The sequence below is a fragment of the Tupaia chinensis genome, unplaced genomic scaffold (assembly GCF_000334495.1).
Source record: "Tupaia chinensis unplaced genomic scaffold, TupChi_1.0 Scaffold141165_1, whole genome shotgun sequence".
Classification (NCBI taxonomy): domain Eukaryota; kingdom Metazoa; phylum Chordata; class Mammalia; order Scandentia; family Tupaiidae; genus Tupaia; species Tupaia belangeri.
The window spans coordinates 1,669,736-1,675,599 of record NW_006201028.1 but is presented as its reverse complement, the minus strand read 5'-3'; the positions used below and the strand labels follow the sequence as shown (position 1 = coordinate 1,675,599).

The 5,864-nt window shown below is 45.9% G+C and overlaps 1 protein-coding gene across 1 annotated transcript in view; it reads right to left on the bottom strand.

Moving 5' to 3' along the window:
* SWAP70 (switching B cell complex subunit SWAP70) overlaps positions 1-5,864 on the bottom strand; it is a 102,559-nt gene that overhangs the window by 35,648 nt on the left and 61,047 nt on the right. The window lies entirely within an intron of this gene.

Genomic DNA, 5,864 nt, shown 5'->3' with positions numbered 1-5,864 from the left:
CAACCCTCACAGGCTGGCTTAGCAGCCAGACAAAGCAATGCCATGTAATCTCTTCCAGTGACCCTTCTTTCCCCACGCAAGCACTCCTGGCCACAGAGGAATAATCTACAGAACTACTTCTAATTCTACTTTCAAACAGCAGAAATACTGAGGGAGTCAAGGGCGTCAAAGCACAAAGCGCAATATGACAAGGCCTGCTGTCTAGCTGATCCAACAGATCAGAGAGCCTTTCCCTTCAAAGGAGGCCAGCTTGTTGCTGAGACAGTCTTGTAACAATGTCAGCCTGCAGGGAAAGTCAGCATGCTGAGGGCTGTGGCTGGACTCTGTGCTGCAGAAAGTAAGCTCAAGGCACATATCGAGGCTCATGTGGGTGCCAGTTCTCCAGGTCTCATAGAGCAGAAACTGAGTTTCTAAAGTGAGGAGTTGGGAAGCTGATGCCGGCTGGTTCCCGTCCCAGCCTGTGGCTCAGTGATGACTTCAGGCCAAAGATGAGCTTTCCAAATGAAGCAAATGCTACCTCAGGGAATAAAGGAAGTCTCTCTACTCACTAATTTCTTTCTTTTCTTTTCTTTTTTATTTATTTTTTTTTTTGAAAGATGTTTGCTATAGCGTGCATGCGCTCACCGGAGAGACAGAGAGCAAGAAATCAGCCCCCAGGAGGGATGGCCACGCCGCAATCCCTTCTCCTATTTTTTTTTTTGAAAGATGTTTGCTATAGCGTGCATGCGCTCACCGGAGAGACAGAGAGCAAGAAATCAGCCCCCAGGAGGGATGGCCACGCCGCAATCCCTTCTCCTCCATTCCCCTCTCAGGATTTTGGACATGCATGCACACATGCCCAGCGTGAGTTTAAGCCACCACGTCCAGGACTCGAACTGCGGTCGACTACATGGGAGACCAGCGACATAGCCATTACATTAACTGTTGGTCCCTCTACTCACTAATTTCTGATCCTGAGATCAGGACAAAGTCAAGTCAAGTCTACCATGAATGGAAATGTAAAGAACCAAAATGTCAAAGGTAAGACACCCTATCCCACCTCTCGTTCCAAAGAAAACACGAATACATTTGGAATGCTGACCAAAACTGCAAAATGTCTTAAAAGATGACACTGCAGATTTTATGTGCATAATTCTTCTAAGCAGTAGCTAGGTTTTTAAAATATCCGTGGTTCAAAAAAATTAAAATTAAAAAACAAAATACCACTGGTATGTCTTTTCCGCATCTACCAATATTCTAGTCACAACTATATCCCTCTGTATGAAGCTAGATAATTTCCTTGGATAAAAATGCCACAGCATGGTTTACTTTTTACATCCCCTTAAACATACAAAATCACATCGATATTATTATTAGTTACTAAGAAGCTCTTCCCACCACTGTAGCAAAACTGCCTTGGTTTTTTTAAAGAGGTTTTTTGCCATAGGGCATATGTGCTCACCGGAGAGAGAGACAGAGACAGTGAGAGAGAAAATGTGAAATCACCCTCCCCGGGGGGGGGGGGGGTAAAACCCCCCCCCCCGGGGGGGGGGGGTAGCCATGCTACAATCCTTTCTCCATTCTCCTCCTGGGAATGCACCCAGCATGATTTTGAAGCCACCAGATCCGGGACTCAAATCACGGTCAGCCATGTGTGAGTTCAGTGACGTAACCACTACACCACTTGTTGGCCCCATATCATTATGTTTTAATTTGCTATAGGACATGTGCTAGGCCCACCTTCTCCCTGATTGCAAGTGATGAACTAAATGTGAACCCAAGGGGACTTCTCACTCTCCACTATCTCAGGTTTCTATAGATCGTAATACCAGTAACTGCTTTCCAGCTTCTTGGAACTTTGTTTCTTAAACACTAATGACTGAAGAACTCTGCCAGTTCTCCTTCCACCTCATGGCCTGTTCAGTTCGGCTTCCTTTACCAAATCTATTTCCTCCTCCCACTACAGGAACAGTCCCAAAGGTCTACTGCTGGCTCAATCTCTTCCTCCCTGATCTGACCTCCTCCCTCACTTCCCCCCTCTCTGTCTCCAGCCCTGGTCTCTCAAGCTCTGGCTGTGCACTGCCCGGTGAACACAGGAGAGCTCCACATGAATGTTCCACCTGAAACACCGCGTGTACCAAACCTAGGCCCTATTTGCTCATTATCCTGTCATTGGCACACACACTTCCCTTTTTTTAAGAGAGAATTTTGCTATAGGGTATGTGTACTCACCAGAGACAGAGAGAGACAGACAGAGAAAGAGAAAGTGAGAAACTACCCCCCTAAGGGGGATGGCCACACCACAATCCCTTCTCCTCCATTCTCCTTTTGGGTACACACACAGACCCACCCAGTGTGAGTTTCAAGTTGCTGGGTCTGGGACTCGAACCACAGATGACCATGTGGGAGTCCAGTGCCTTAACTACTATGCCACCTGCTGGCCTCCACACCTCCCTTTTAGTGGGCATCACCATGGGTCCAGGCACGAATTAACTGTTTCACATACCCTCACCCTGGGGAAATCCAAACAGAAAGATTTGAGTCATGTGTCACAGAGCTAATGACTAGTAGGTCAGGTATCAAACAAGTCCATCTGATTTCAAAGACCAAGCTTTAAACAAATATACTACATAACCTTCGTTACCCAGGCCAGGAACTGGTCTCTACTTCCCCACAGCCAGGGACTACACGCTTGTTCTACAACCCCCCAAGTTCTTCCCAATTGGTCGCCTTCTCCATTCTCACTGATACTACTGGGTTTTAGCACTCGACGTCACTTACTTTCTCTCAGCGTCCCATCTCTCCATATTTCATCTACTTCCCTATCACTCGCTCGAAAACTTCAGTGGCTCACAGCTCCCCACTACCTACAGGACGAGATAAAAGCTCTCCAGCCTCATCTACACTGCTCTCCTTCACAGCCATCATGTTCCAGTTAGAAAAGACATGTGTCTGGGCCAGCAGGTGGTGTGGTGGTTAAGACGCTAGCCTCCCATGCTGGCCAACTGTGACTTGAGTCCTGGACCTGGTGGCTTGCTTTCTCTCTCTCTCTCTCTCTCTCTCTCTCTTTCTCTGTCTGTCTCATGAGCACATGAGCCCTAGAACAAATATTTTTAATTTAAAAAAATCTTTAATTAAATAATTCTTTAAATAAAAAAAAAAAAAGACAAAGAAGGGACATGTGGCATTATTCCGGACTGCCCAGCACATAACCCCTTATGTCTGGGGAGTTCTCTACATCTGCTGAGAATGCAAATGTATCCTTTCCAAGCTTCCTTTGCAGCACACACAAGGCACCTGACTTAGGCCATGCAAACTGGACACAGCATCCCTGTAGATGAATTGGGAAGAGGGGGTCACAGAGAACTCTCCTGGTAGCAGGAACAGTGGCAGGAAGATCTGAGTTCCTGAGCAGCACCCAGTGGCCAGGGCCAGAGATGCTCGTGACATGAATACATCTACCGTCTGGTGGCAGCAGCATCTTCCTCACAAGGCACCTGACTTAGGCCATGCAAACTGGACACAGCATCCCTGTAGATGAATTGGGAAGAGGGGGTCACAGAGAACTCTCCTGGTAGCAGGAACAGTGGCAGGAAGATCTGAGTTCCTGAGCAGCACCCAGTGGCCAGGGCCAGAGATGCTCGTGACATGAATACATCTACCGTCTGGTGGCAGCAGCATCTGCCTCGTGGTTCCTCACTGGTGTGGCCAGCAGAGTGACCACTACAGGACAGGCTGCAGAGCCACCACACCTGGTGCTGTAGCCATCAGGATGATTCTGTGAGCTACCCAGCGTCCTTTTAAAAAAATCACCTTTGGCTTAAATGACCCAGTTTGGCTATTTCCAGGTAAGCATCCTGACCGATACTTCCGCTGAGCTGGATTCCTCAGTATTTCAGAACACCACTTTGCTTTCCTGCCTGCTCTTTCCTCCATCCAGAATTCTCTGCCTTCTCCATTCATCAAAATATTCCCTTCCTGGGGCCAGCAGGTAGCATGGTGGTTAAGGTGCTAAACTCCCATGTGATCGACCATGGTTCCAGTCCTGGACCAGATGGCTAGAAAACCATGGGACGAGCAGGTGGCATGGTGGTTAAGGCGCTGGATACTCCCACATGGCTGACCATGGTTTAAGTCCTAGACCTGGTGGCTTGCTTGCTTTCTCTCTCTCTCTCTCTCTGTCTCTGGTCAAATTAAAATAAATGAATGAATAAATAAAATTTTAAAAAAAAGAAAATCATGCTGGGCACACATGTGCACATGCCCAAAATCCTGAGAGGAGAATGGAGAAGGGATTGTGGCATGGTCATCCCCACTAGGAGTGATTTCTCACTTTCCTTCTCTGTGTCTCTCTACAGCAAGTGCATGCACCCTATAGAAAAAAAGTAAAAATTAATTAAACAAAATAAGCTTCCCTCTTCCTTGCAGTATTTAAAGAAAATTCCCTTCCTTCAGTGCCCAGTACAAATTTCCCCTTCTCCATGAATATAATAATGCACACTTACTAAGCACATTTAAGGACCAGGCACCCTCTTCACAAGAACACCAGGAGACAGATATTAGCATTAACCCTGTTTTACAGCAGAGAAAACTGCAGCACAATATACATGAACTGCCCGAGACCAGCCAGAATCAACATCCAGTTCATCTGACTCTAGGGCCTTCCTCCTAACCAGGGATTGAAAATTACAGGCCACAACCCACATCTGGCTCACTATCTGTTCTAATACACCCATGACCTAAAAATAGTTTTCACATTTTTAAATGTTGGAGGAAATAATAAAAATATTATTTCTTGTGAAAATTATATGACACTCAAATTTCAACATCCATAAATAAAAAATATTATTAAACACAGATACATCTGTGGTGCTTGCACACTATCAATACAACAGTGGAACTGAGTAATTTTATTTATTTATTATGTTGGGGTTTTTTTTTTAGAGAGAGAGATTCTTGCTATACAGAGCATGTGCTCTCTAGGGACACACAGAGAGAGAAAGTGAGGCATCAGCCCCTGAGGCAATGGCCATGCCACAATCCCTTCTCCTCCATTTCCTTCTCGGGATTTTGGGCATGCACGCACGTGCGCCCAGAGTGACTTTCAAGCTGCCAGGTCCAGGAATCAAACCACAGTTGCCCATGTGGGAGCCCAGTGCCACAAACACTATACCACCTGCTGGCCCTGAACTGAATAGGCTTGACAGAGACAAAAGCCTCAAATATTTACAGTGTAGTCCTTGACTAAAATAGTTTAAGACCTTACTTTTAACCACTACATTAGGCCACCTTTCTTAAAAGCCTCTCCTGTCCCCTTACTTCCTCCAAACTGGAATAAAGTTTTCCCTTCCCTATATTTACATGGCATTGGAATCTCTCTTATAACAAACAGGTAGTTGATTTTGCTTTGCATTACCTATTTTCTACTCAGTGGACTGTAAACTCCTTGAAGAAAGGAACTAATCTTTCCCATTTTATATTCTCCTTGCTGCCTCACTTACTGTTGGCAATGAAAAGAGGCTTTGCTGATTTAAAATAAAATATCACAGTGCAAACTTTCCAGCAGATTTCAATCATTTCCCCAACATGAACATGAGTCATGGAACTCACAGACTAGATGCAATATTGACAGGATGGGTAAGAACAGGCCTCCCTCACGACTGCTGTTAGACGGATACACTGAGGGGCAGGCTTGCCCTGTTCACCTAATACCCTGCAAGTGCCATTTCTGACCAAATGAGAGGCCCAGGTTCGTTTCCAGACCACCCTAAAAAACAGACACGCACAGTGCCAATACCTGTGGTCCCCCTGACTGGGAGGCTAGGGCAAGTGAATTAGACATGGCAAGACCCTGGACAAAATTCCCATTTTCTTTGTCCCTTTCC